The 21,883-nt window shown below is 43.0% G+C and overlaps 1 long non-coding RNA gene across 1 annotated transcript in view; it reads right to left on the reverse strand.

Moving 5' to 3' along the window:
- Positions 1 to 409: 409 nt before the first annotated feature.
- The window catches only part of LOC141946797 (uncharacterized), a 168,054-nt gene continuing 146,580 nt past the window's right edge, over positions 410 to 21,883 (reverse strand). Inside the window, exon 4 of the long non-coding RNA XR_012629938.1 lies at positions 410 to 754. This is a non-coding gene — a long non-coding RNA (uncharacterized LOC141946797). The remainder of the gene's footprint in view (positions 755 to 21,883) is intronic.

Below are 21,883 nucleotides of genomic sequence, written 5' to 3' on the forward strand. Positions count from 1 at the left end.
GGTTATTGAAAACAGAACAAGATAAATACAGCAGAGAGAAAAAAATGTTTTCTGGCGTTTGTTTTTGAGGGGGAGTTTTGCAACTGGAAGAATGAACATTGGTTGACTTTGTTCTAAAGGCCACAACGAAAGAAACACGATGATGGTTTTTTATGAAGTCTGCAAACCGCATTATCTGAAATAAAGAGTTCTGCCTGAAACAAAATGGGGTTTCTTTGGAAATGCCTGCTGAAAATTAAATACTAAGAAGATGTCATTAGATGTGTTGGGCAAGGTCTTTTCCTAAGGTCACTTCAGCGAATAAAGGTAACTGGATTTTAATAGCCACCCTGGGGAAGGGAAAAAACAAACATATTTATTTCATCAGCATGTAACAAGAGTAATTAGTGATTTAGAAATAGGTGTGGCAGGGGAACAAAACACTGGACTGACAGAAGATATGTCAAGAATATGGAATAACTTGGAGGAAATCTGGAGAGTTACCAACAATGTTAAAACGGACTATGCAAAAATAGCTGTGCTCCTACTCTGTCAGTTAACCCAGAAGTGTTTTATGTGTACACACAGCAGGGCAGCCCTCTAATCCAATTTACAGAAGCAGGTGGGATTGGTTTGAAGAAAACAACGTGATTCCCTGATCAGAGAAGCATTCCAGGGTTGTGGTCAGTGTTGGCAGAGCCCAGGCACCTCTTCCTCCTTGGATCTTGAACATGGTTGAGTTATTTAGTTCCTTTATAGCTCAGTTTGCTTTTACCTGTAAATAAAGTAATTGTATTTAGGTATCACCTCTGTAGCACCTCATTCATTGGTTTATAAAACACCTCTGAAGGAAAGGTGTGAAGAATGTTTATTAACAGAGACTAAAATCCTCAAAGCCAAAAAGAAGACACTAATCAGAGTGTTAATAAGGCTGCTGGCAGACTCAGATGATGTTGCCTGTCATGGAGGAGATTTCGGTCTTTGATTTTTGACATCACTATTCACAATCAAATCATCTAATGCAGGCTGTTTTCTCTCTTTAAGAAAAACCGCAAAACCAGTTTCACAAAAATCCCAAGTTGCTGTGGGACAGCATCTCCTATTTTAACTTTTCTTCTTCTTCTTCGCTATTTGCAGTGACATTGAAGAGCCATTGACATAAAAATCCACCTCCAATTTAATGCAGAAATGGAGACAGATGCATTTTATTAGGAGATCGTACTGCTCTGCAGAGATGAGGAAATATTTACAGATAGTTCAGCTGATCTTTTAAAGTGGCATGATTTGATTGCCGTTGAATAATTATTATGAAAACATTTGCAAGGTTTTTGTTACCTACCTTCCCTTCTCTTTAGAAGATGTCTTTCTGGAAAAGATTTTTTAAAAAAATGGGGCGTAATGTAATACATGGCTATAACATAGATTGTTAATTTTTAGTGTAGCTGAATCACAGCATGCTTTGATTGAGAGGAGCCAACACAAACATGCAAAATATGTGCCTCTTTGAACAGGATACACCACATCCTGCATTTGGTAGCCAAAGGTTCCAGTTTGCATCACAAATGTAGTCCAAGATCTCTCTCTCCTTGAGGTATGTACCTCAGAAAGTGCCAAATCTGCAAGACACACCGCCTTTTTTTTAATTTCTTTCTTTCATTCTTTCCTTTAAAAAAAAGTTTAATCATTTGCTTGTTTGGGTTTTAGTAGAGACTCAGCAGGTGATTGAAAGAAAGGACTGCGTTGTCAGGAGGGACTTTGATTAATCAGAGACTTGATCGTTTGATTAATCGTCCCAGAAAGAGCTGACTCCAGCAAAAGTGCCCCAGCCAACATGTAAACACGTCGAAAGAACATTTTCAAAATACATAAAGACAAATTGCAGTTCAAAGCTACTCTTACTGGCCTGTTGATTTGACTGCTAGAAACAAAACCCCTTCTGCCTGGTTGATAGAAACCAGACCTTCCACGAGAGGAAACAATTGACTTCAGGTCCTTTCAAATTTTGAATAAAAAGAGCTTGACATTTTCTTTTTTAATTATTTTTTTTATCTTCTCATTCTTGTTTACAGCAATAAATTACAGTCCTTAGTCTTTTTATAAGGAAAGTTAAGCTTCCTCTCATTTTCAAGCAATTTATGACATAAGTTTAAGATCTTCAGTTCCATAAGGGCTCTGCAGAACTTCCCAGCAAAGCATAAATTATCACAGTGAGGTAGCAAACAAAACATTGTGCTGTGCATTGCCCAGTCATCATCGCATTTTACCTGCCATACAATGGTACCCAGTAGAAAACCTGGAGTTGGAAAAGTACTCAAAAAGCCTGCCTGCTTGCCTAGCAATCTCATCATGTAGGGAGGAAAAAAAGGGATTTGCAAATTCAGCTGGCTCCCACGCTAGTGGAGGTCATAAAAACTCTTTCTTGTCATGGAAACACACGGTGAGCTGACCGTAGTGAGCTGTGTGGTGCACATAAGCACTCAATAATGTTTCTTCTCAAGTTCAGGAAAGCCCATATACATGCTGAAGACCAGCCCTGTTCAGAACAGCACACGAAGAAAGCCAGTAAAAACCAGAATTAGTATTTTGCAGGAAACTTGGGGAGGGCAGGAAACAATATCCTTTCCAGAGCAAAAAATAAAATTTTCCTACAGATTGTGCAAAAGAAGAGAATACGGGGAGAAAGCTGAATGTTTCCAATGTTCAAGCCAGAAGCAATGGGTTTGGTCTTCACCCCACACTACCTGGGGAAATCTCTGATTTGCCAGTGCTGTACCCTCGCTGGGCTGCCTGCACGCAGGCTCAGGCACGGAGACACGGTAGCCTGGCAGCCACCAGCCCAATTCCTTCATAATCCAAATACTGTAAGTGGCTTAACCGCTGTTTCTTATCACAGGCCTCAGCCCAGGGTGAATCGGCTGTTCTTGTCATCAGCAATACAGGAAAGAATCTAAAGAAAAAAGTTGGTTTGAGTCAAACCAAAAGGGAGACTACTTTGCTTTTGCCAATGCACACCTGCAACCTCCCAGCTCTACCAGCAGCAACCCAGCAATAATTCTGAGTCAACTGAAAGCATGTGTTTGGCCCAAAAAGGAGCAGATGTAGACTGAATGAGGTATGTTTTTCAGCCCAAAAGAAAACTTAAAAAGAAAAGATAGTGTTATTTACCAACTGCTTAAAAATATATGTGAATTGTGAGACTAAACAATCAATGAAAGTGAAAATAATGTCTAAGCAAAATTCTGGAAAATTTTTTTGACACTTCTAAAGTAAGTGTTTAATTTTTCAGAATTCTGAAATATTGCATCTTGTCTTTTACCTTCCTTTCGATGGCCACCACCCATCGTTTTGAGGTCCAACACTTGATTTTGAAATAGAGTTTGTCCTTCTCAAGCTGTAATTTTTAATGCATTTACTGATCCAGCTGCAAGGGTTGCAGCTACTTGTTTCTCATTTCAGCATAACAAGTGGGGCATGATCTGGACAAATTGTCTTGACAATGCAACACCACAGTGTAGCACTTTTGGGAAGAAAAATTAGTGCAACCAAACTGAAAAGAATCCACAAGTTGACAGTGCTTATTAATATTTGCTGAAATATAAATAGACAAAAAAAAAAACAATTCCCAAATGTTTTGCTAACAAAAAAGGAGACATACTAAAACCTATTGGATGCTTTTGCAATAATTGATTTGAAATATATATTTTTGCTTTAGTTTGCTTTATTTTGTTGTATCTTATCTTCACCAAGTTTTATTTATCATTAATTAACCCAGGTTTGTCAAAGACCTTGAATCTCAACCCTGAATTCTAGCAAAGCACCACAGAGAGCTAAAACTACCAGCTTCTCCTCCCTTCCCCTACAGAGCCAAGAGATGAAGATCTACTTTGCCTCTTACACCTTCCTTAGTGGCAACAGAAATCCAAAGGCTATTCCTTCCTTCTTGTATATACCAATCATAAATCCTTTGCAGTCATTCTCATTCCCTATCCAGCCATATTTTAATTAATGAAATCAAAAGACCATCTACTAAAATAAACCAGACTTAATGAGGGAAGAAAGTCAAAACAAACAGGCACTGTTTACTTCCTTTGCACTGACTTGCCAAGAAATGAGCTCCGCATCCAACATTATCGATTCACGTCAGAAATATTAACCTCTCACAGCATCATGAAGAGTAGCATCTGAATTGAAAGGATGAGGGGGGACAAGCGTGCAGTGGAATGAAAGCAACGTGACATTTCTGCACAGCTTGGCGGATATCTTCACCCCCACAGGTAGTGTTTACGTCCTGTCGATCAATACCACAGACAGAAATGTGATGTTCAAGGTCTCACATTTGGTTGTGGCTCCGGCTCTCAGTGGAGAGGGGATGGGGAGTGCCACGCACATGGTGTGTCCTCCAGAAACTGCTGCTCCAAGCCACATCTGGAGTTCCTGGCTCATAACACTGAAAGAAGTGGTACCATATGAGCATAAGCAATATAATTCAGCTGTTGTCTACCACTGACCATCTCCTCAGTGTGAAACAGCTCGGATTTGGTGGCCACCACAGCCAAATGTGACAGCCATTCATGTGATGGAGTTTGTAAGGAAAGGAGGCATCAGACTGTCCCTAGAGCAGGTGAAAGCATGCAGAGACATCTAATCTGAGAATCACCTTCAGCAGTTACAGCTCTGCACACAAACACCTCCAGCCTTTTGGAATATTTTATGTGAAAGATTTTGTTACTGAAAAAGCAGTTTTCCCAAAACCAGAAGATTCAGTCCAAGAGTATCTTTTCAATTATAAGATCTTTTCTTTCACAGAAAAGGATTTTAAAACAAAACCAAACTAGGGCCTAGGTAAGCTTTCTTTTTTAGAAAATGGAAGTGTTACAAGCTTTCCCCTCCCTGTTTTTAATTGATGGCTGTTCCTCTTTCATCCCTGTCCCACCTTCCTTTCACCACTGAATGCACTGACAGGCTGTTTGGCTGGTGGAGTTGGGGTTTTTTCCGTTTTCCTTTGACATCTTCACAGTATTTCTCCAACTTCTGCAATACGCAGGGCAGCTGCATGAACCCCTGTAGGACCCACCTTCAGCTGTGGTACCACCCTGGGAAACAGAAGCAACTTGAATGTCTGCAATTTTTCTTCATAAAACCCCGTTTTCCTCCTTTTCAACTCGTTCTGCAACTATTATGCGCAGATCTTGCAACACTGCTGGTTTTCAGCAGCGCCCTTTGTTATCCCCCTGTTTGCTGACGAACAAAGAGGGAACTGGATGGCTTCTGCAAGCTGGAGTGGGATGTTGGCTCCCCATTCACTGCTTCAGATCTGAAGCTGCTAACAATGAACAATGGTAACACACTGACTCCCTGTTGCTTTTGTGCTCCATGTGGTGTGTGAATGGGGCCAAGAGCATGGACATGGCTCTGGGACAGGGTATTTTGGTTTCCTGCCTTTTTTGTCCAGTGCAGAGCAGAAGCCAGAGCATCCACAGGGGTATTCCCTTGCTACACTTGGTGGCATCTGCCCCTCAGGGGCTGTTTTGACACTGAGAATATTAAGAGCATTAAACAGAGGAAGAGAGCGATGTGCATATGCCCCATTAACTCCATCCGGCATGACCAACTCCCTTCTCCTGGCAAACAGCAGCACAGTGCTGCAGCACCTTGGTCTCTGCACCTTCCGCTCCAGGAGCCACAACCTACCGGAGAATGGTCCTGGCCCCGGGGCACTGACTTTGTGCCCTCAGTATTGCTTCTGGGAGTAAATATCCCACCAGCCAAGCCACCGGCAACTCCTCAGTGTCCAAACGGGTAGACAGGTACTACAGTTGCAGAGTTAGAGGTGGCCTTTCCACCTGGGGTTAAAACCTACTGTTAGTCTGAACATTTGCAGCCCTGGGGATAAACACAGGACTACCTGGAGCCAAGCATTAAATCCACGCTCACATGTAGAATAAATAAAGAATTAAATGCGGTGCATAAATAAATACAAATGTTAAGCAGCATGGAAACTAACACAGCCTTCTTTCTCTGTGTCCTTCCACTGGAGGGGCCTCGGTGAAGGAGCCCACCCCGTCTCAGCTCCACGCCAGGCTGCTGCAATCAAAGCCAAAACACAAATGTGCTCCTTTTTTTTTTTTTTTTTCCTTTTTCTCAGATCTGGTCCCTAAATTCTCACTTTACATGGCTGACAGAGGTCAGCACAAAAAGTGCAGAGCCAGGTGTGATGCGTTTGTGCAGAAATGAAGCCAACTAGGACGGTCCTCTCATTCCATTAGTCCAACACGTTGGTAAAGTCATAACAAAAAATGCTGACTCTCTCACCCTGATTTTTTTTTCCAGATTATAAGACACAGTGATTTATCTGGGTTTCTTATCCCAGATTCACAGAGACGTTTATTTCTTCACTGTTCTTTTTTCATTTTCTTTTCCATTTTTTCTTTCACTCCCTTGACTGCAAGCCAGGGCGTCAGCTACAAATTCAATATATATATATATATACACATGAAAAGTTCAATATACATATCTTTGCAGAAATGCCTTTCAAGTACCAGCCTTCCAAACAGAACTGTCCTCCCCAAAACTAAAGCAAGCAAGCAACTAGACCACATCAGACCCCTCTCTGATCTCACACCCATTGTATCCAGATCTAGCACAACCCATTTCAATGGCATCACATCAGCAGTTATTTCTGATTTGCTTCTGTGTGTGTTGAATCAAAGTCAAGTCCCTCTTGCTTATGAAGGTGGCTACTTTCACATATGATATTTTGACTAAGGAACTTGAGCAATAAACAGAAGAGAACCAGCCACTCTGCATGTCAACATGGCACCAAACAGGAGCAGGTCTGTGCCCACTGTACATGCTGGACCTACCAAACAAACCTTAAAGCCCAAGGGTGCTCTCTAAAGACCTCTTTAGTTGAGGCCTTCTTGTTCACTGGAGACAAGCAGAGCCTCAAGATGTTTTTTGACAGGGAGTTGGACTAAGCTTTTCCACTTGGGCTGTCCAGACTCTGTACTCAGTTGTCTCAGCTGAGGGTTTGGCACACAGGCCTGGTAGCCATTGCCCCAGCCACCCTCTCATTACCCTGTGGCATCACATATCACCAGCATGACATAAGCAGGGGAGCAACACACTCCTAGTCACCCAAGTGATACTGAGAAATGGCTTACACGTGAGTCTAGGCTAAATAATTGGTATACAGAATGGACTTTTCAAATGGCAAAGGGAGCTGGAGCAGAAGTTGTTCTCTAGTCCCTTGCAAATGCAGCCCTTATACTCTGTTCATGGCACAGTTGTTCCTCAAAGACAACAGGGCTGAGGGTAGCCCTTCAACAAACTCTGCAAATGCCCCAGGAGAGCCAGTGGTGCCTTTGGAGACATAGCTGAGGGTCTCTGGAGTGATGGAAAGCCATGCTGCCTCTGCTTGTCCCAGCACGGTTCATCCCAAACCCCACCGTACTGCTCTAGCATCTCAAAATCCTCACCACACAGGCGCCACTGGAGAACCTCTTTAGTTTGCATGAAGACATTTGTGGATTTCAGCTGAGGATTTTGGGTTTTCAAACACTTGGAGGATGATTTTTACAGCAATTAGCTATCAGATCTGTCTCCATTTTCCTAATTGCCTATGAATTTCACAGTGAGCAACACAAAAGCCATTAGTGGTCAGTCACAGATTCAGAACACATTTATAATTGAAAGAATTATTAACTGAGATTTGTTCATGGTGACATCCAAGCTCCACTAACCACTTCCCAAGCACTCAAGAAGGGATTATGTCTATTTAGAGTCACTCAAAATTTCAGGGGTGCAATATCTCACAGTTAGGGAGGGGTTTTTTGGCCCATAGGCTTTTAACTACGTCTTATGCATAGACCTTAATAAAACTTGAATATAATTGAATAAGATGAACTTCCTATTAATTGCGAAGCAGCACACATGGACCACAAGTGCTATCAGATCCCACGTCTCTATAGGAATAAAGGAGTCTTTCCAAGGGTACCGCACGGATGCTGTGTAATTTCCAGTGTGCAAGGTTATGATGTGATCTGCGTGTGACAGATCAAGGGAACTGAAAAGGCCAAGCTTCCTCACTGTAGCAGGGTCTCTGTTTAGTGATTTCATAACTCCAGCTGGACCTCTTTTGGCAAAGGAAAGGATTTTTATGAGGGAAAATGCTATAAATCTGCTGTCGCTAAAGGCCATCAGACACCATGTGGCATGTTCGTATCACCAGTGTGCACCAGTTTTAAAACAGAGGTTTTAGCCATAAAGCTGCCAACCAGGAAAATCACATATGAGAGCACTGCTGAACTTTTAACAGTGAAACATCCCTTTGAAAACCCTTCCTCTTCCTGCTCCTTCTCAACCCCAAAGCTTTGGAGAGATAGAGAAGGGAAAAATGAAGGGTGTAAGCTTCAAAGTCCTGTGATAAACATCCCAAGATTAAAACAAAGCCAAATTTTGTGTCCCGTTGCTGAGAAGAAACAGCTGTCACTCAGCAAAAGCATTTGCTTAATGATGAGGGAGCCAAAAAAAAAAGCCCCTTCCTTAAAGAAAAGGAGTGTATCTGTCTCATCATGTTTGTTTTGCCCTGCCCTGAGTTAAAAATCAGGAGGAATCAGTGCAACATGCCAGGTAGGACTCAGAGATGCAAATCTAACAGGGTAAGGGTGAGCTACAGAGTCATAAATTGCTTGCCTTAACTGTTTGTGACAATTGGTAGCAGACAAATGTTATATATCTTCGGCAAGCATTTCTGCAGTACACAGATTTCTGTTCTGCTCCACTTACTGTGGCCTTTCTGACCACCTCTTGCAAGAGTTTTTCCCTGCATATCAAGGAAATGCTCCAGGCTGGGAGGAGAGGGGAGCAGCCAGAGCTGGGCCAGGCCACTGAAACCCTCTGACATGGACTATAGCAAATGAAGGCAAAACATAAGAAGCCTCAGGGGACTCGGAACTCCACGAGGCAGAGATTTTGTGCATTGATACCTGCAGACAAAATCCTGATTGTAGACACCAGTTCAGTGCCAGAACACTTTTCCGCTAGGAGACTTTAAATTTATGCTTCTAGTAGGGTTGAGAAGTTCACAGAGAGGTCACATTCATCTGCTTCTTTGCACTGTAATGCAATACCTCTCCCAGTGATTTTAATTAGGACCCTCACAATTAATGTTTCCCCATCACATTTGTATTTTCACTTCTTATCACAAGTAGAAGAAATGTTGCTGCAGTTACTGCCTTCCCTACCAAAGGATAAACGAAGACTCATTACTTATGTCAATAAATAAAGGGTTGTTCACCCTACCCCCCTACACCCTGGGCTTTTGCACACAGATTGAAGATAATTGCTCATTTCAGCTGGCTGCACAATGCCCAAGCATCTTTGATTTTGGAGGTTTCACCTTGTTATCCCACTGTCTGCTATTGGAGTTCAAACCAGCTAGCTACATGTGTGCACAGCAAACTTTGCATGTGCTAAGGTATGGGTAGGTGGGTGAGAGCAGGAGGGAGAAGGGAGAGCATTTTTACAATATTGATATCATTTATATGGTGCCAGAATTAAAAAGGACGAGCAGCGATGTTTGCATTTCCCATTGAAGAGGCTACACAGCTGAGTCTTACTCAACTCCCGTTGAGTAAAAATTGGTATATTTGCATCTTGGAAGATAAACATTCTGTGATTGGGAAACTCCCTTCTAATAATGAAACACACAGAAGGAAGATGTTTTCTGCCTATTTTGCTGGGTGCAGGATAAGAACATTCAGCACCTAAAATGCATTCAGGTTTCTTTCTGCTCCTACACAAAGACCAAGTCTTCTAACTTGTTCACTTTTCTCAGTGCACAGGTTTGTACAATGCAAATGGTTGAGAAGATTACAGAATTTCACCTTAAATTAGCAGAAAAGTTTCAATACATTTTTTTGATCCAGTCACAAACTGCATTCTGCACTATGGCCCTGATGCATTGGCCACACACAATGGATTTCAAGGAGCTTTTAGATAAACCCCATGCACGGGACAAATAGACAGGCTTTCTGCTCTTGCCACTTCACATGGACAGTTCGCCACTTTGGGGTTCAGAGACATGCCCATAAATTTGGCTAGCAACATCCAGAGTTCTCCTGGTTGCACAGCTAGTATTTAGAAACTGTCACATAGTGGTGGTGGCCTGCCCAAGCTTGCTGGGAGTTCCTAAGGAGAGAAGGAGCTTTGAATCATTTCAAATTGAGCTGATACAACATTGTCACATTATAGTTTTTCATCACTCTGTCCTGCCCTGTAAAAGTCTTACTCGGGTTTCTTTGCTTCTCCCAGATGAGTAATGTTGAGCTATACAGAACGCTTGGAAAGAGCTTTGGATAGAGAACAAGACATTGTCAAAATTATGCAGTGCATGATCCAAATCTCTGAAATGTGGGGGTAGAACAAATAATCCCTTCTCTTACGTGAGTACAGATTCATTCATCTGCTGAGGTCTCATAAAAGGCACAAGCCGACTGGCTGCAAGGCAGCTTTTCGGGCCTGTCTGTCTACAGTGGGGATAAGCCCATGAGAAATCATACAGAAACTCTTGAGAGTTTTCCATGAGGTCACTTCAGAGCTGTCCTCACTGAAGCAGGAGGATGTATGAATTTTAACACTGCCAGTGTGTACCTACTAATGCTAAACGCTGAACATCCTAACCCTTTCTGGTAAATGGGTGTTTCTACACTGGGCAATGAAGCAGGGAACAGACATGCCTGACTGCTGTCATTGCAAGAAGCCAAGTAGTTTGGTGCTTGCAATAGTGATCAGGGACCTTCCACACCTAGTTCAGGAGTAAAATTGGTCATCACCAGAAGAAGAAGAGGCTGAAAGTACTTTGTTGGAGCTCTGTACAGTTGGCATCAGTAGGATTAAGCTCAAAAGTTGGGGAGAGAATGCAAATAAACTGGGCACACTCTTAATACTGGCTAAAATAGCACAGACCTGGACCCTCTCTCAAACCATCACATCCTGATGCCTGCGGAACAATCTATTGCTCTGTCAGTTGGCCTTAAGGGAGAGAAGGGATAACCTAAGCACATTAAGTCATGGTGAATGAGGTTTTTAACACCATATATTTCCACATTTCAGGGATCTGAGGATAGGAAAGAGATTGAACCTATGTGACTTTCTAAGCAACCTACACAGCTTGTTGACTATTAAGAGGAATACCTGACATCACGTCAACAGTCAGAAGTTTGGTGGCGAGCAGACTGCAGTCACCACCCAGCACAACCCCTGCAGGACAACTGACATCAGCATTCCCTGAAACTGGAATTACTCAGCCAGCGGCAGAGGCAGTGAGTGCAGACAGCTGGTTGGCCTTCAGGATGAAAGCTGGCTCCTATTCCCTTGGACTGGACCTTACTCGTTGCTCCACCTGTGTGCTCTGCTGCGTATGTCTTCCAAGCCTTTCTCCAGCTTTGGCTCTTTTACTGTGTCCTGCTCTAGAGGCTCTTAAAAGGTATTGGCCCAGAGAGGTATCCAGTGCCAGAAATATAACAAACTAGCAGACAAAAACTGAGGTGTCAAGAAAGAGTGAACCAAGGAAAACAAAAGAGAGCATTGTGACCAAAGCCAAGCCTGCCCTATCTCGAAGCAGTGGGTGCAACAACAGTGCATATGTGATAATGCTGTTATGCATACTGATAAATATCAAAGGCCAAATACAAGTACCAAACTGCTGCAGCACAGTCCTTCATAGGCGTTCAGCATACATTCAGCCCTCCATTATCTGAGACAATGAGGATTAAGGATTATCCAGACAAATTAAAAATGCAAATGATACTATTTCTGTACCACCCCACTGGCATCCCACAGAGCCAGCTGACTCTCTGCAATTCTTCTCAGTTCTTGTGGCTCCAGAAAGGTTTATTAACTTTGCCACAAGACTGCACACTGCACAAACATGCTCCTGGGTGCTCCTTGACCCAGGCTACCTCTGGAAGCAGTGGAGTTGCAGGTGGGCAAAGCCATTCCTGGGCTAGTAAGTTCTATAGAAATAAGATCACTGTCTCAGTAAGACACTTTGTTGCCTGTGGTTAAATGTATTTTTTAACAGTTACCTCAATAAGTATGCTTTAGAGAGGTCTGTGTTCAGTGCCTACCTGCCATGGCAATAAATATCATTTCTGTTAATATATTTGCTCGGGTTTGGCATCTCCTGGTGGTGGTGCCCATAACGCTTGTGCCTCTCACATCTATGCCCGCAGAAGACTACCTCAGGCATCCCTGTGTGTCTCTGGTGCAGGCTACCAACAACCTAACCCAAGTACTTGGTCATTCTCAAAACAGGAAAGTAAGAATTACAGCGCATGTAAGCCCCATGGGGCATCACCTCAGCCATCTTCATGAGAGAAGGTCTCATAGGTGCAAGCATGTACTGAGAAAGAAGTCAATGTGAGGGGTTAATTTGGCCTACAGCAGGAGTCTGAAGGAGTACATGACCACTGCAGAAGCAAAATAGGTGCTCTGACACAGAGTAAAGACAAGGAGATGGAAAGAGCATGATCATCTGAAGAAGGAGTTGTTGAAGATCAACATTCCCAAAAGAAAAACTCATTTGGAAGACCTAATGGGTCCACTGTCAATCAGCAACAGACCATTTTCCTGCCCAGGGAAAACTCTGAACTTGTAACCTCCAGGCTTAGCTAGTAAGCAAATGTTTGCACAAAAGCACAATAACAATTGTTTAAAGGAAAGATGTAGCAATCTACATGAAACTTTGAGTAGCAGATAAAATTCGTTCCTAACTATTTGCGGTTCACAACACTTCAGATCTATTGTAAGCACTTTATGACCATGAAAAATGTCATGTTGTCACTACACTAAGCCCTGCAGCCGTATTCTAAAAGCACGATCCATCACTTGAGTTGAAGAAAAATATCTTGTAAGGTTTGGCACTATGAGGTTCATGACACATATCCTGTCTCAGAGAAGATGGTGACACACATACTCGCCAGCCAGTCGACTACAATATACCGGATAGTCTGACAAAGTATTCTGTCTTGTTCTTTTTCAAGTATCCAAGCCCGAAAATGCAACGATTGAATGGTTCTTCTAAACTGTTCCCTCCCAAAGTAACATTCAAGCAACAAATGTAATGTGGCACTCTGTCAAACTATATCCTAATACTTATTTACAACAGAATTGCTCTGTGTGGCTAACTTAGAGGTGACATTGGACAACAAATAGAGCATTTTGCTGTGAGTAAGAAAGTGTCCAAGCAGAGTTTTACTGGTGCAGCAGGAATTAACTGGTCTGTTTTAGTGGCTTCAAAAAGAAGTGCAATCTGAGTACAAGGAAAACATGCAAAATTTGAAGGCAAATTAGTCTCAACCCAAACGCAAATCTAAAATTTTTGGTGTTGGCCAAACTCTCTCTCTCAAGCTCATTAATGCTGATGGTGCACATTTCTCCTCTCAGAGTGTTACAAATCATTTAGCATGGTTTCAGTGAGACACAGAATTATAGTTGTGCATTATTACTGCTTTATCTTGCATTGCCAAACTTCTCTCCTCCCTCAACCTCCATTAAAAGAGCTTCCAAAGACTTGTTTCTCTGAGCTCTCTTAATAGTTCTTTCCCACCAGTATGTAAATGCCAGGTTTTGAGAGCCGTTTTAAAGGCCTTCAGGTTGGGATGAGGTTTGAGGTTCAGCATTTGACAAAGAAGCAAACACATCAGCATCTCAGGTATTTATTGGTTGGATGGACAGTTTGTTCCTCAGCAAACTCTCATTTGAATGTATGCTAATGAGCAGAAAGTTTAGACATATGCCTAAAAAAAGTAGCTATTTCTGTCCTTGAGTGATTACCAGCACCAATGGTCACCCAATGACCTGGAAACTCTGCAAGTCCTTGAAAGACAACATAAAGGGGAAAAAATATACTACTCTACCTTAAAACAGATCAAATCAAGTAGTAGCAGCCTTACTAGAAGAGCAACTAAGTGCCAGCTGTGCACAGGTCCCCTCATGGCCCAGCTCCATCTACATTCAGCACACACTATTCAGCACGCCGTTTTGGGAAAAGGTGTGAGTTGATTTCTGGATTTAGCTTTCAGGTCAAACCCCACTGTAACCACAGGGCAGATCCCATTGTGTAAATCTGCTGTGGTCACCTAACTGGTAATTTCATCTTTACTGGAATGCATCATGTTAGAGGAGGCTGTAAGCTGTTGCAAGCATCTGCCCATTCTGCATGGGCTCAACACGATAGAGTCAAGCTTCTTAGGCAGTAGATGAAAAGTAATAACAAATGCTAACTAAGATTTTTCACTAATGTCTGCTTTAGTCTGTAACCTGTACTCAACTAAGAAGAAAAGCAAAGTTTAGCAGTAGAACAAGGACCAAACACAAGTGAACAATGTTGAAGCTCTCTAGTGAAATGCTTTTCTTTAAGTTGCATTATGTGCATGATAAACTGAATCAGCTCTGAATTCCTGCTCCAACTGGATATGAGGCAGGGGAGTAATTAGAACAGCATAAAACAGTAGACTATGTCAAGAGTAATCAAAATTTACAAGCTCAATAGATAAAGGTTGTGTTTTTTCCCAGAAGCTAAGAGTAAAGCTATCAGAGCATTAGAGGACACCAACAAAAATCTAAGCATTCTCACTTACTTTACAGAAGACAGCAGCAGAATTATTCAGAACTACCAAATATACAGCACTCTGCCCTGGCCTTGTTGGCAGATGGCCCATTCACCATGAAAAAAATCACACAAAGATTTCAGTGTACAGAGTCCCAGACTGCGATGGTGTGAACCGGAGAAGCACCGGGGACCAAGCAAGGGTAGGAACTCGTAAGACCTGTGGGCCCTTAGGCCGTCTTGCAGCAAGCAAACTGCTCAGACAAATAAGGGCCCGTGAGAATGAGGAGTCTCTGTCTCCATTTAATATATTTGTTCTAAGGCAGAGTTGTACAAACTGTCCCTCTGCTGCCTCCTTAGAGGTGCTGAAGCCAGCCCAGATAAACTAAAGCTAGTAACAGGGCAAACGGAACATTTGCTGCCTTTATTGCTGGCTTCTATTACACAAATTAAGTCTTATGAAAGACAGCATCATGCTGAGGATATAAGGTATCAAATGAAGCCAGTCTAAGAAACAGGATTTTCCTAAAAACAGATTTTTTAGTTTTGAGGTTTTCAATAAGAACAAGTTTTGTTTTGTTGCTTTAATTAAAAATTCCATTTTACTAATAATTCTTTTTCTTCTGGGAAGAAAAGCCCAAAATATAAACCAGAAAGAAACTGCAGTGGAAAAATACAAAGCAGATATATCACGTATCAGGGAGTGTAGGGATAGGACAAGGGGTAACAGTTTTAAACTGCAAGAGGGGAGATTTAGATTAGATATAAGGAAGAAATTCTTTCCGGTGAGGGTGGTGAGACACTGGCACAGGTTGCCCAGAGAAGCTGTGGCTGCCCCCTCCCTGGAAGGGTTCAAGGCCAGGTCGGACGGGGCTTTGGGCAACCTGGGCTAGTGGAAGGTGTCCCTGGCCAGGGCAGGGGCTTGAACTAGATGGTCTTTAAGGTCCCTTCCAACTCAAATGGTTCTGTGATCCTATTCTATGATTCTATATATTTTTGTTCCCAGTTTGATTCCTGGTTGTATACATCCTAGGAGAATCTCTTCCATATTCCAAGGCAGGTGAACTCAAGCAAGTGGGAAAGCACAAGCTGGGTTAGACATGGAGCATGAATAACCATGGAAAATTGGTGGTGTTCCTCTCCTGATGCCTTGAGGTTTAGAAGATGCTTTTCTGGAGGCTAACACACAATCAGCTGGTCTCCATACCAGAATAACCAGTGAAATCTAATACCGACTAGATTGAGGATGTCAGCCTAGAAGATCCAGGCATTCATTTTAGTCCTAAACTCTACAATCCAGATCTATAAATGAACCATCTGAGAGGAATGCAGCATCTTGCCTTCAGCAATGGGTCTTCCACAGACAGTTGGTGGCCAAAGGCATCATTCCACTGTGCAGTCCTCTCCCATATTTCACCCTGAGGTGCATGCACACTGCAGAGTCAATCCTCCATACTCTTCTCTTATGGGCTGGGGCTTGGTTCCTAGAAGAGGTTCTTTTAGCCTCACCACAGCGTCCTATACTCCTGTATCATCCCTGGGCCTGTCCCTTAACTCCAGGTTCACCATGCTAGCTCCATAGAAGCTCAGGCATGGGCCAGAGGAGCCAGGGGTGCAGAAAGACCCTTCCATGCTGAGCTCGCAGGGCCAGGATCTGGCTGACTCCGTTTAACCATCACTGTATTTGTGTTGCAGTAGCACCTAGTGGCCAGGGCTATGAAAACACAGAGCAAAGGAAGCATTCTTGCCAAAAAACTGAATACAGTTAAGTTTAACCAAGAAACAACAGGTGGTCATATGTGACTGATGCAGCCAGGACAAGGTAACTCAAGTTGACTCTAAAGGCCTAATTCTCATGTGAAAGTGAGAGTAAAAATAATTTACATCCTGTGCTTGCTGGCTCAAGAGACTTTAGTATAAATGAGAATCCAGTCCTAAATCCTCAATGGGATCCAGGCTTCAAGTAGGATTTCAGCTTGAGAAGGGGTCTGGATTCTACTTTGCAGTGTGTGAACAGCTGAATGGGCAATTCATATTATTTTAAGAAATGTCATGATGGGTTTGGTTTGGTTTGGTTTTTACCTTTAATAACTTTGCCCCACTTATTAGGCTGTAACCAGGGGACCCGTAAAGCCTCCTGAGCTAATATCAGCACAAATCATCCCACCAGAAACACACGCTGGAAAACTCAAAATGCAGGAGGAAGAGGTGTTGCTGAAGAGCATGAATCATACAAGGAGAGCTACCTCTGGGAAAAACACCCGTTGTTGTATCCCTTCTAAAAAAAAAGAGAAGGTGGTGGTTCTTTCTCACTGGCAGTACAACCGTTTAATTCAGGCATGCAGAATCTAAAAGCAAACTGAGATCAAATAGAGCATCAAGACAGGAATATATCTGATGGCTAAATTCCCCTTTGCCTCTTCATTGTTTGGGCAGAGCTGGGGGAAATAAATATCATGAAGAAACACATGGAAGCAGGTCCTGAAGTCCCTCCTCTGAGCTCCAAAGATGTCCTGTTGAACAGGATTAGAGTGAAAAATCAGAAGGTTTTCCAAGACACCGCACGGTTCACTTGACACTATGAGCTCAGTCTATGCTCTTAAGTTAGCTCAGGGCTGGAAACCACATTTGGGTCCAACATGGCCTAACTGGCCATACTGTCATATTTTGGCTTGCTGTCTGGATGCTGTCTGGATGAACCAGCTGACTCTGGGGTGGGGAAACCAAACAATTCACATTCAAACTCTGTCCCCATGGAAGAAAAGGACAGGAGCCACTGGCAAACTCAAGCTCAGAAACAGCTACCAAGAGGAGATTAGCTTCAGCCAGTGATGAGAAAAGTCATCATTCCTTGTCCTGCCATGCATCAGCCTGTACCAAGAGGAACTATCGGTCTTTCAAAGCCAACAAAAAGATTTCCATGTAGAAATTCCCTGCCACGGACAAGATAAATAAAAAGAGTTGATGTCAGGGACCTGGAGAATGAAAAATAGTCAATGTCAAGGGCGGTTCTATTGGAGAGGGATGAGCTGTGCTAAGATGCGCACAGCTTATCTCAGTTCTGGGTCTAAAAGGGAGTTATGTAAAATGGGCCACCACTGAGATATCTCAGAAATGTACTCTAGGACTTATTGCAAGAATCTACTCTCTTTTGCTCTGGTTACCTTCTTTCGGTAGAAAAAAATGCAGAGGGAGAAAACTCCACATTTCTTGTAGGAGCACTCTAGTTTAGGATTCTTTTATTAGGGATGAAAGAAATGTTCAGAGGGAAAATGAGCTCATTTCTGTCATCTGCTGTCACCATCTGCAAACCCAGCAGCAACATCTTTGAAATTTTGAATTAAATCCACTCACTTCTCTGGTTTCTGCCTTCCCTCCCAGTGTGGTGGGCAGTATGAGCCAGTAACAGGGAAGCTGGCCTGGGAATAAGGACCCAAAAAGGGCCAGTACAGACACAAGCTCCCCTGTCATTGCTGTCATCAGCCTACCCCACCAAATAAATTAATTTTTGCTCCATTTCTCTTTCTGTAGGTTGACTCTTTCTCTGCACAAGGTTGTTCCGTTACTTTAGAAAGATGGTGCTGGATGACCTTGGTGACCCAGGGACTCTGGGGAACAGAGCACAGAACTATACAGGAGCAGAGCCCATTTTTGCCTGATGATCAGTGCTTTCTGACATGTGAGCTGCTCTGTTGCTGAGCGTGGAGCTTGAGAAAGAAAGGAGAGATCACATAACACTGAATGTCCAGCCTGGGTTGAATCCTCCAGTAAAGGTTTCAAAACAGATACAAGTAATACAGCATATTTTTTCATGCCCCACTGGTTCCAACTAGGACTGGGACCAGATGTGCCAATTTTCAACAAGAAAGGCTACTCATGCTTTTCTTGGCACAGCTTGAAGCAGCAAGTACCACAAATCCTATTTAATATAGTGCCTAAATGCCACAGACCTGTTTGTTCGAGTTCTCTCTCAGTTTTTCAAGCTCAGCTGGCTCCGATAACCATCTGACCTCCAAGGCCCAGTTCAGTCACAATCCTATCTCCCACCCCTTACAACTGCACCCATCACTAATGTTTTCCTTTTAGAAATAGGTTTCTTCCTATGTTTAATGATTGCCTTGCAAATAGAGTTTACACGGATGAAGTGCAGACACTTCACAATTTTTGAGTTCAATTGAATTGCATTTTTAGTCCTGAGATACAGATCGTTAAGCATTTTTTAGGGTTTGGAGGCATGTTGGCATTCCAGATTAGCAAGATGGGCACGGGTGCTACTGACAGATGTTTAGTAAACTGTTCACATATCTGGAGATAAGGGATTTACTATCCAGAATATCCATGGAAATAAGAGGAGATACAAGCATATCAAAGTCGCGTAGAGAATTCATCCTCCCTTGGACTTTAGTCTTAGCGGAAACAAATTTACAGCATTCTTGGTGAATGTAATATACACACACAGTTGGGGAGTTGTATCTTTGAAAGGACTCTTATGTTGTGCAAAGATTCACATTATACGAGACTGATCTGCCGGAACTCAGATATTGAGCAAAGCAAATCCCTGTCTCATACTCAGCTCCAAATGATTACAACATGTTACCCTGCAGTCCCATTACTTGCTGTTCAAATGGGATAAGGTCACTGAAAAAATTGTTATTTGTGGGGAAGACAGACAACCGCTTTCAGTTTGAAAAAGGCTAAAGTATTAAACATCTTTTTTCCCTCTGTCTTCACCAGTAAATCTTCCTCTTAGACCTCTGCACAAATCAGAATTGCTTGGGAAAGAAAGGAACAGCCAACAGTGGAGGAGCAACAAGTTAGAGACAACACGGGGTAGGTGCAAATATTCAAATCCATGGAGATGGATGGTTTTCACCTCAGGGTACTGGAGGAGCTGGATGATGTGACTGTGAGACCACCATTTATTACCTGCAAAAGATCACAGTGATTGGGGGAAGTCCTTAATGACCAGGAAAAGGCTGATGTTACACCCATCTAAAAAGAAAGTTGAGAGGAGGATCTTGGGCAGTTGGGTTCTCTCCATCCCTGGAAGGACCACAGAACACATCTGCTGGAGTCCATTTCCACACATGGGAAGAACTAGAAGATAAATAGGGAATAGTCAACACAGACCTACCTAGGGCAGATGATGCTTGACCAATCTGATTGACTTATGTGATGAAATGACTGGCTATATAGACAAGGTGCTCTCACCTTGTGCTGTAATATATTTTGCCTTCAGTCAGGCTTTTGACACTATTTCCCACGGTAGTCTCCTTTGTCAGCTGAGGGAGTATGGACTGGACAAACAGATCGTTGTATGGGTTGAAAATGGGCTGGACAGCTGGACTCAAAGCGTGGCAATCAATGATTCAGCAGTTCATTGTCAGCTGGGAAAAAAACAGGGTAAAGGAGCTGGGCTTATGAGTCTAGTAAGGAGGAGGCTGAAGGGGAATCTAACAGCCACCTACAACTACATGAAGGACAGTGACAAAGGTAATGGAGTCAAATGCTTCTAGGTGAGGAGAGAAAGCTAATAAAAGGTGCAACACAAACTGCAATATGGGAAGCTAAGCTTGAACATTACAAAAACCTTTTTACTTAACAAAGCAGTGCAGCTCTGGAAAAGGTTATCTAGAAATGATGTTGCATCTGCATCCATGGTTGTTTTCAAGCTATGGCTGATCTGATCAGTTTTGATGATAGTCCTGATCCAACTGAGAGGTCCCCTCCAACCAATTTTTCTTTAATTGTGTGATTCAGACAGGAACCTCCATGGAGGAAGGAACTGAGTTAGGAAGCAAGAAGGCAAAAGCATATCAGGACAGATCCTGGCTCTAACTGCTGATCTATCGCTCAGTCCCACACACAGAAACAGGAGAGGACAGAGCTACTCCCCATGCAAGGGGTGCGTGGGACATTATCTAAGGGGGAGATGGTCACCTGGCTGATTAATGCTGATGAAGATGGTGAGCTATTAAGTCCCTTCTGCCTTACTACCTCCCACCCTCACCCTGCCAAAACCTGGACTTGATAGCTTGCTGGAAAGAAACTTATTAACATGTGAGAGAAGCTCCACTACTACTGACACAAGATGAATAATTTACAAAACCAAGAACCAAGGCCAGACCAGCTTTCATAGTAAATAAAAACAGTTCTTTGTTGTCAAAAGGAGGACTGGATATTTGGCAGGGTCTGGTGACAAAGCAAAGCTCCATATGTGGGAAGACAGCCATAAGAGGCTAAAAGCATCTGTTCAGATATGCCTGAGAAATAATCTGGTGTTCGCCCAGACCCAAAGGGATCAGGGACCATTCGGGACAGAGCACTCCACTTTCTAAAGATGCACCTTGATTTGTTCTGAGATGCAAAGGCTTGTGCCCACGTGATTTCGATCACGCTTCTGGCACATGTATCTTGTGTTCCGCTGGCAGAACAGTCACCCAGCAAGCCTGTCTCTGGTTAAGGCCTCCCTTCCCACTCCCCCACCCCCTGTTGTTACTAAGCAGGGCTTTTCTGTTTCGTCTCACTTCGTTTTTATTATGGCAAAGCCCTATAAAACTATCAAGTAGAGCTGGCTGAAATGCAGTGTTTCCAGTGCCTTGAAAATGTAAGGGTTTAAATATATATATATATATAAAATTTGGTTTTCATCCAAATTGAACAGAAACTTTTTTCAGTTTTTTGAAAAGAGAGCAATTTCCAGGAAGCCAGAAGCTCCCCAGACCCTGCTGCAGCCTCCCAGTGAAATGCACGTCAAAGCCTGTCAGCTTCAGCGGGCAGCTGCAGAGCTCCCAGCATCCCTGGCCTTGGGGCAAATCCACCAGGTGCATCCGCTCGGGAGCCAGAGACTTGTACGCACTATGTTCCTCCTGTCCTGGAAGAGATCTGCCAGGAGTACAGGTGGGTTTCCTCAAGCTCTCTTCCTCAGGCATGGGGAAAGTCAACTGTGCTCAGTGTAGTTCCAGCAAAATAAGCCAGGCTCAAGGAACAATGTTTCATGGGAACATTTCTGATCAGCTCAGTTCCCTGGGATAAACCGTCAAAGAAGAAACTTATTGGCTGAAGGAGCATTTTCATGGCAAGGATATCTGATCCATCTGGAACATGACTTGCCTCGCATGAGTGTCCAGTCTCAGTGATCCTTCCTCGATGAAGTTGGCTGCCAACAAATACTAATCCATGTGGAAATGTCAAGGCAACAACCACCCCACACCAGTGCTAATGGCTACTGGGGTGATATCAGTGGATGGCAATTTTGAACATCTGAACTTCCGTCTTTAAAAGCAGAAA

Source organism: Strix uralensis, chromosome 8, assembly GCF_047716275.1.
Source record: "Strix uralensis isolate ZFMK-TIS-50842 chromosome 8, bStrUra1, whole genome shotgun sequence".
NCBI classification, from domain to species: domain Eukaryota; kingdom Metazoa; phylum Chordata; class Aves; order Strigiformes; family Strigidae; genus Strix; species Strix uralensis.